The 9,446-nt window shown below is 39.2% G+C and overlaps 1 long non-coding RNA gene across 1 annotated transcript; it reads right to left on the reverse strand.

Annotated features, from left to right (window-relative positions):
- Nucleotides 1-4,341: 4,341 nt before the first annotated feature.
- Nucleotides 4,342-7,345, reverse strand: LOC133816301 (uncharacterized). The gene is made up of 3 exons (XR_009885143.1): nucleotides 6,076-7,345; nucleotides 5,041-5,986; nucleotides 4,342-4,962 (listed from the first exon to the last, which is right to left on the reverse strand). It is a non-coding gene; the product is annotated as an uncharacterized LOC133816301 (long non-coding RNA).
- Between the last annotated feature and the right edge of the window lie 2,101 nt (nucleotides 7,346-9,446).

Below are 9,446 nucleotides of genomic sequence, written 5' to 3' on the forward strand. Positions count from 1 at the left end.
TTTCTTCTAAGGTACGAACAGGGATAAAAACTGTCAGAACATGTAAACTCACTAGAAAAACCATGTTAGCATTATCTGTTTATCCTTTCATCTCCAATCTGACACCCATCTGAAGCTCGGGATTTACTGAGTTAATCTCCTATCAATGAGGCAAGAGAAGAGTTGACCCCAAATTTGAAGAAGAATGAATGGAGATGCTCCTCATATATTAACTTGTCATCCAAACCCGAAAGATAGGTCTTAAGGGAATGTTTTAGTTGCCAAAGACATACCCGGTATGGCCAAACCTGCTAGGGGTATTGTAACGTCCTACTTCCTTAGAGTCGTTACTAAGTGAGTTTAAAAAGTGCATTCAACTCGCTAATCGAGATTTTAGGTCAAAAAGTGTGATTAAGCCATAAACAGAGTTATAAACTTTGAAAATAATTCCATTTACTGAAAATCATAAAGTGTTTGACACTTGGGATCCCAAAATATCGTTTAAAGATATTTACAACGTATAATTACAAACCAAGTCGACTAGACAACAAAATCTAAGTTTTAATACAATCATCTCTCAAAACCACTGGCTGTGGCAGCCAGGCAGGCCAAACATGTACGTGCCGCTTCACGCTCTCCGTACTCATGGTTGGTCGAATTTTCCCTTGCCCTTACCTGCACCACAGAGCACCCGTGAGCCGATGCCCAGCAAGAAAACCCTCACAAACAGAAAACATATGCATAACAAACACATAGCATATAAAGAGGCCATCAATAGGCTAAACACATACAGCCAAGCTGTCCCAGGCGCTTTACCAGGCCCTGGGTTTGCGGTCCACATCGTGAGGATATCCCAGGTATCCTTTAGGGTCTCGCCCTGGCAACTCGCACTCCACGTGCTCAACGCTGCTCCCGGCCCCTTGTCGTACTCGGCCTTGCACTCAACGTGCCCAATGCCATTCTCGGCCCTTTGTCGTTCCCGGCCCCTGCCGACCTCAGCCTGCGCCGTTCCCAGCTCTTGTCGAACATTCACATAATTGCATTCATAGCACAATAAACATATACTGAACACTAACAAATTCAATCAAAGGGCTACGCCCTGCAATTCAAACATATTGGGGCTCAGCCCTGCATACAAGCTCTATGGGAACAGTGGTTTTCTTACCTGCGTCCCGAGCTCTCCGAGCACCGATATCCCGAGCACAGTCCCCAACTTGAGCCTCGTCGAAATCCTAGTCACAACGCATTAACAATATTCATCCATCAAGTTCTAATCCATTAAATAACTTTGAGCCATAACTCTAATCTCTGGGACCTTGAATTCTATCAATCTGGGTGATAAAATCCATCCTGAGCCTTAACCTTTGAGTTCCCAAGCCTAAACACACTTAAAAACAAAAAATGGCACTAAGAGTCGCGGCCCTACCACACAAGCGCAGCGGCTAGCCTCGAAACAGAGGCTAGCGCCTCCCTGAAGCACGCACGGACCGCGGCGCGCCTCAAGCACCATGGCCTCCCAAGGCCTCGCATGCACACAGGTCACGGCCCTCGCCTCCAAACCCAGAAATATCCATCTGTTCTTGCATTTTCTTCAAACCATCTCATCCAAAATCAAACTAACAATTCCAGATAATCATCACAAAGGTTCTAGCCCAGTTTCAACATCAAAACCTATCAAAAACTTGCTCTACAAACTCAGCTAAACACCCTAGAACAGATCAAATCCTACTCACATGCATTTCCTAAGAAAACAGTAGGAATAAACCATAATTCTCAAAGTTAGAGCTTACCCTTGCTGAGTTATGATTCAGAGTTGATCCCCTAAATTCCCAACTTCAATTCCTTAAGCTCCAAGTCCTGGTTTTCTGGTTAGAGTCTCCCAAGCTCTGCCCCAATTCTAGTTCTTGACTGTTTTCTTTCCCTTGCTTGATTCCTTGAGTTGTCTTAGAGAGTAAAGATGAGAGAAAATAGAAACTATCTTCAGCTGAGAAGGGAAAGTGAATGTCAGTTCCTAAGTTTCTAAAAGCTTCCTAAGCTTTGTTTTATTTAACTTAAGCTTTAAGGTTACCTCAAGGCTCGGGGTGCCAAAACGTCCCCAAGGGAAAAATGGTAAATTTCCCCAATATCCCCTCCTAGATATTCTAACCTCAAATATATCTCCAAGTATTTATTTCCATAACCCCATAATACATCTAATACCCAAAATACCCCTCAACTCGCCCTGAGTAGGATTCTCAACCCCATTGTGACTTTCTGGCTAACTGCTCTCTAGAACTTCCTCGGATCGTGCTACACAAATATATATCACACACATATCATATTTATCACATTTATGCCCTCAACGGGCTAAAATCACAGACATACCCCTATTATCCAAACGGGACCCACATGCATATTTAATTCAACTAAACATGCATCTCTATCACATATTCACATATTAACATGTTAAATCATTTATTGCCCTCTAGGCACGCTAATCAAGGCCCTAAGCCCTATTAGCAAATTTGGGTCGTTACAAGTATAAACAAAGATCGCTTCTTATAGGGATCACTATTAAGGAACACTTCATAAAGGGGCCACCCATGATTGGTTGTTAAGACCTCTTTCTAAAGAGATCACTCATGTTTCAGTTAAAAAAAAGATTGCTTCATAAAGAGATAACGATCTGAAAAGAAGATAACCTCGAATTCTGATCATAATCAGGAAATAGGACAATTTCAAATTCTGATCTTTATCAGAAAAGAAGATAACCCTGAATTCTTATTGTAATCAGGAAGGAGGACAACTTCGAATTATGCATTAATAAAACCAGCTCAAACCCAAACTAAAAATAGTCCAAGATTTATAACTTGGTTACTCGGGGGGCATATAGGTGTTGGATATAACCATACCATGAGCTCGGCAAAAATCTACACAAACTTTAAAGAAAAATTAATTTTAAGGAAGAAAAAAAAGGTCAAAGTGTGGAGATAACTGAGCATCAAAAGGCACAATATTACAAATTTTTTGTGTAACAAAATTTTAAGTAATATTTTAAGCCTACCATGCTTCTATGAATTAAGGAGTATGAGTTCCAAGCAGATATAAGCTCATCATACTTGTATGTTTAAATAAGTATGCAAAGTGATTGTGAGAATTAACAAAACGAGTAGACGTACTTGGAAGTTAAAACAACACGATAAACTTGGAAAAAATTCAAGTTAGTATAAAAGTAAAGTTGGGAAATGAAAACCAAGCCTGTACAATAGCTCGGATTATCAGTATAATTCCTGATGAAACTTGAAAAACTAACAAGAAAAATCAAAGCAAAAAAATCCCGGTTCTAACCAGGTATGTGGCTTGAACACTAACAGGCAGCTACTAAGCAAAAAATTAAACCCGGTTGAACCAGACACGAACCGAGTAGATAAAATCATCTCGGAAACATCATCAGAAAAGAAGAGAATCTCGAACTTTGATCGAGAATAACTTCAAATTCTGTTCATTATCAAAAAAGAGGAAAACTTCAAAACTGATCGCCTACCTGTTGGAGGAATAACCTTCAACTCTATTTATTCATCCTTTAAAGGCATTTCCGTTGTTGTTCACCCATAATAGCCTACACTAGGTGAACTGGGAAGGAAGAATAATCTTGAAGCACTACAAAGAGAAGCTTGCTCACCCATGGGTCTTCATAAGGAAATAACTCTTTTTAACATGTTCATCAATTTGCATGTCACAAAAATGAACAGGAAAAGAAGAGCTCGAAAACCATGAAAGGTAATCTTGCTCGCTACTACGCATCTACATTGAGCGAACATAAACCTAAGAAGTACAAGAACATGTATCAACATGCAACCTGTTCGCCCATCATAGCCTGCTCGCCTATGTCTATATACATAAAGCGAGTAGAGTGATTCTATTAGCCTATGGTGTTGATAAAAGAATTATGCTAGCTAATTGTGCATTACCATAAATGAGCAGAACATTTATTCGTACCCAAGCACAACATAACAAGTGATCAAGGACCAAGACTCCTCAATCACTTGGGGGCATATAAGGTATAAGAAAGAACCAAAACAAGAAACTAACTATGAACCTTTCCAACCTAAAAGAGAAAAGTGTTATGTTCGTTCTACCCATAAAAATGTTATTTTTGTTCTACCCATGAAGGCAAAACTATGTCTGCTTGTGTTATGTTCGTTTTAACCATAAAGGCAAAAGTGTGTAAGCTCGCCTAAACATTAAGGCGAAATAAGAACACAAGTCGCGTGGGGACAAAAAGCTGATAAAAAAAACAAGTTGTTTGCATCATGTACAAAAGACAAACTAGTATGTTCGCTGGTACAAAAGTAAAAGCCAATGGTCTATTCGTTTGCATACAAGTACATACTACAACACAAAATAAAGATAGTTAAAAGTTTGCCAATACAAAATACTCGAACATGAGGTGCACTAGAGACTAAGCTATCAAGGCTTTGGCCGAGGGATCTGGTCACCCGAGGTAGCTAAAGGGTCAACAAAAGTGCTAGTCACAAGATCTACGAGTCTTGAACTAGCATCACCATCCCCTGGCTGCACTAGTGAGGTGAGAACAGAAGTATTTTTCTCCTCAACAAGTTTCTGTTCGCAAGCCTTTAGTAGGGACTTCTCTCCGCCATTCAAAAATGATAAATCAATACTGTGGTTGCGTTTCTATACCTGAAAGAACATGTTATTTATGATCTTTCCTTCTTCTTCAAGAGTTTGAAGGCCATCAACTTCAGCATCAGCTTTAAGCTGCCCAATCTCAGCAACATGAGACTTCTGGAGCTAATCAATCTCAGCCTTTAGTTGATTGATCCCAGTACAAGAGGAGCTCTTGAGTTGCTCAAGCTCAGTCCTATAAGTGTTCCTCTTGCCACGAATAGTCTCTACTTCAACCATTTGGGTACGACATGCATCCTCCTTGTCCTTCTTCAATTGCTCGATAGACTCAGATAGGTTGGTCAAGGTGATCATTGTCTGCAAGGGATAAAAAGAGATCAATACAGAAATTTAAGCGGAGAGATAACAAGTACAATAATAAGAGAAGAAACACACCTGAACAGTGCTGTCAATGGAATGGCGAACGATCTCGTTGGTGATGCAAACTCTGGAGAATGACCATTTTGCACGTACCTGGTCACTCTAAATAACCTCCTCAAATCTAGGCACCACCATTTGAGCACGAGTAGGTAGTGAGAAAGAAAAGTACCTATTCGTGGGGACCTCACTAGTAGTCGCTGCATGAGACGGTTGTGTAACCCCAACAGGAGGTCGACTTTGGCCTAGACGAGCAGAAGAAGACTCTGGAAGGGTCCCTTTATCCTTGTTCGTTGATTGTTTTCTCCTCTTGCTAGCCCTTGCACCTACAAATTTGGGGCCACCAAACAAAGCCCGAGCATTCATGCATCCTCTCAAAGAAAAATGGTAAGATAAAATGCAAGAGTAAAAGAATACATAGCATTCAGAATGCATTAAAAAATCAATAATATACCAGAAAGACTATTGGCATTGAAAGCTCTCTCTGGAAGATATTCATCTACCCAATGAGGGAAAGTTCGCTCCCCATTTCTAGGGGATAGATTTAAACCTTCCACATCACTAAAAGAATCAAAAGGGAGAGGCACATGCGATAAATCAAATTCTGGACAGTTGGGCAATGTAGAACAAAAACTACTCGGGGAAGAACGAGCAGGTAAAACCTCAAAACGCGCTAACTTTGGCTCGTCACGAATAGCAATGAAATATTCATTTAGAACAAGATCAGTAACCTCCTCTGATCGCCCCTCATGCATAGACTTCCAAACCTCAAAAAAGGAAACGTAGTCAAACTCCAGAAGGGGAGATAGATGATCCAATGAGTGGTGTGGTTCAAGGATATCGACCAATTGCAAATTGTTTTCATTAATGAGGAAATACACATTCCTATACTTATCACCCAATCCTCGTAACTGAGAAAGGCGTTCTTGCATCTCAGAGGTTGGAGTTGGTCGTCGATAGCGGCCTAAAACAACAAAGCATGCGAGCAGAATAAGCATACAACAAAGGATGCAAACAGATAACCTTGTCAAAGGAAAATGACCTGACACTTACCAATATCACAGAAGAGCCTATGCTCAAATTTGATGGCATTGGTAAAAAAGTACTGACTGAAATAACGACCAAGATTGGAAACACCACTCCTGAGAACTTCTCCACCAAAATAGCTACACAAGTGGTAGAACCCTTCAGAACCTGATGCACGATTGGACTTGATATTGAAAAAGTATTATACCGCCAAAGCATCAGGAGAACGCCAATCTAGCACTCTATACAAAATACGTAGCACTGCCAATAATTTGTAACTGTTTAGCGTCAACTGAAACATGGCTATTCCAAAATAATCACATATTCCCACAAAATATGTGTGAAGTGGAAGGAAGGTGCCTCCTTGACAATGCATGGGACTCCAAGCAGTATATTCTTCTGGTTGGGAGTCTGCTCATTCATCATTAGCAAGGACTTTAAGCCTAAGCTCGCCAATGAGTCCATATTTGTCTACTGAATGAGAGAGATCACTTGTAGAAAAAGTGGATCTCGATATCACAAAACCTTTCGAGCTAAATATTTCTCCGAGCCCTTTTTCAGTATAATCAACCTCCTTCCTCTTCCTTAAAGCTCTTGATTTCTTGGGAGGCATGGACCTGGTTGCAGATCAGAAGCAAATATGGATGAGCAGATCCCTATACACTTTAGAGACCAAGGCCTAACTGGATCATGAAAAATGTTGGACAGCTTAGTGATCGAACAAACCAAGTACCTAAAAAGATAAGAAAAGAGTTAGGTTTTGTTCGCATACATAGTACGAGGCTTGTTCGCCCATATGAGTACTAGTAGGGTGAATAAAACCATAAAAAGGATCTAATACGTAAACATGAAAGAGTTGTTCGTTTATCTAAAGCACGCTAAGAGCAATCTAATCAGTCAAATGCATTTATTTGAGGAGACAATAGGATCTGATTGCCCTTCTTTGTTTTAAAGCCTATGCTCGTATGTAGGCTATTGATGAGCATTTCGTGACACTATAATTGCCTAAAAGCATAGAAGAGTATCTATTTGTACAAACTAGAATATACAAGCGAGTAGAACCCATGAAGTACAAAAATAGAATGTCAAAAAGCATTCAAGTCTGGCATAAGCAGCTTGTTTGTTTATGTGTCTTTACGAGACACTAACATAAATGCATTGAGTGATAGTAAGTGGAGATCAAAACAAAACTCACTCAAGTTGGTATATTTGAGGTGGATAGCAACTGTAAGGAGGCTTTAATTGAATTAATTGGAAAAGATGGGCCATTAAAATGTGAAATTCTTGTTCGCTTGGGACAAGGGCTCCTCCTAAGCATGTTCATAACTGCCTATCATAGGGTATCAAATCATCATATATTTTGGCTATCAGGGAAGGCGTTAAACTATGGTCTCTTTCCTTTAAAAAAAATCAATTCAGTCAAGTTAGCCTATAATAGGCAAACACAGGCCACTAGAGGGGCATATTCACCGGCTTATATTCTATTCGCACACAATCATTCAACACAGGCGACCATAAAATAAATGAGAAGATTCTATTAACCTTCACATGGACTGATCGCCCACTTCAATAAGTGTTGGGCGAACAAGGGTCAAAACAAGTTCGTTCGCATACAACAAAAATGTGTCGTATTCACTAGCCTCATAAAAGTGGTTGTTCGTTGGCAAGGCCTTGATGCAAGTGCTCAAGTCAGACATCAAAATAGCCTAACCAAGTTATGTTCCCTCAAGTACTCACAAGCAATATATACATGGTGCGAATAGAATGAATAAAGGCTATGAATTTGTTCACAAAGCAATCAAGAAACATGCAAAAGTCACAAGGGACACATAAAGAGCAGACCATTCGCTGAAATTTCCATATAAATATTGAAATCCAAGAGTTTTGTTCACACGTGAATATACTAGGAGCGAACAGAGAAGAAGTTGTTCGTTTATGTGCCTATATTAAAAGGAAAAAAATACTATTCGCATATATGGAAAAAGTATCATGGAGGATCAAGTCAGGATCTTGTTCACGCAAGCTTTTATTCCTAATGGAAAGCTCTTTTATCAGAATTAAAGGCACTGAAAAAGGAGAGTTTAGGTAGGAATTGAAACATGTTCGGGTTATCCACATACGAGAGAACTTAGAATAACGATTCCCTATTCTACTTGGTCAGTAGACAATCGACTTGTTTGAACGTGTGTGCTAGGCGAAGAAGAATCAATTAGACTTGATCCTGTGTAACACTACTTGTTCGGTTACAAACAAAGCAAAACCAGTCCTACTCATTGGTCATTCAGGTTCAAAATATAAAAAGAAGCATCTTGTGAGGAATCAAGGCTCCGATATTAGAGGAGGGATTCTTACTCAACTATCGGCAAAAATTGACAAAATGTAGTTTAAAATAGTGGAACTTAATGGCGTAAATCTATCTAGCTAAAGCTTGAGCTTTCTTCAAATTTAACTCAAATTTGCGAAAAGAAACTTTTTGAATGGTGCGAGCAAGACGGCGATGGAGTCTCTGGTGGTATCAACTTTGCTCCAGCAATGTCGAACTCCTCTCAATCCACTGCCGGCTGAGGTGTTACCTTCTCCGGCGGCGTCGAACACTTTCCAAGATTGGGGTCAGTTGTGGCTCTTGTCTCTCCAAGTGAACAACCAGCTTTGAGAAATGGGCTTTAGGTTTTGTAAAAATAAATGGGCCCGAAATTAGATCTGTACCCATTTTAAATGATCCATTTTAATTTTTACCCACTATTTTTAACTTTTATTTTAATACCCACATTTTCAATTGATGTACCCATTATACCCCTTCAATTACATGTTTTTTTTCTCCTTAAACACATTACAATTAGAATGTATTTCCAATTTAACTATAATATGACACATATAATACACATTACAACAACACTTAGAATCATGTGCTCAAATAAGAGTAATTTGGGAAATCTCATGATAATAATGGGTAAAGTTCAACTAAATATATTTAGTGTCTAATTTTAGTTAACTACTCTTAAAAATGGGTAGTTCTCAACTTTTCCCAAAAAATAAGCCTAAGGTGACTTATTTCAAAACAGCTCAAAAAGTTGGTATTCCAATGGAAATCCTTAGAGTAGAATAAAAGAACAGGAAAATTATAATACTTTTTGGAACACGATCAGAAGCGGTACTAAGGGAAAAGGCTACTTTATTTAAATGCCACTTGAATGTATAACCAAAGAAAATGGGGAAATTGATCACATAATTAAGTCAGAATTGTGCAAAGCACAAAAACTATCTTAGAAGGCAAATGTTATACCAATTTTTTGGCATGATGACATTTCAAATAATAGCAATTATAAAGGGATGATGAGCACAATTAATTGCATTCATGTTCTCACAAAGCAAACTACCAAACGCTAGCATAAAGAGTC

This window comes from Humulus lupulus, chromosome 2 (genome assembly GCF_963169125.1).
Source record: "Humulus lupulus chromosome 2, drHumLupu1.1, whole genome shotgun sequence".
Taxonomy (NCBI): domain Eukaryota; kingdom Viridiplantae; phylum Streptophyta; class Magnoliopsida; order Rosales; family Cannabaceae; genus Humulus; species Humulus lupulus.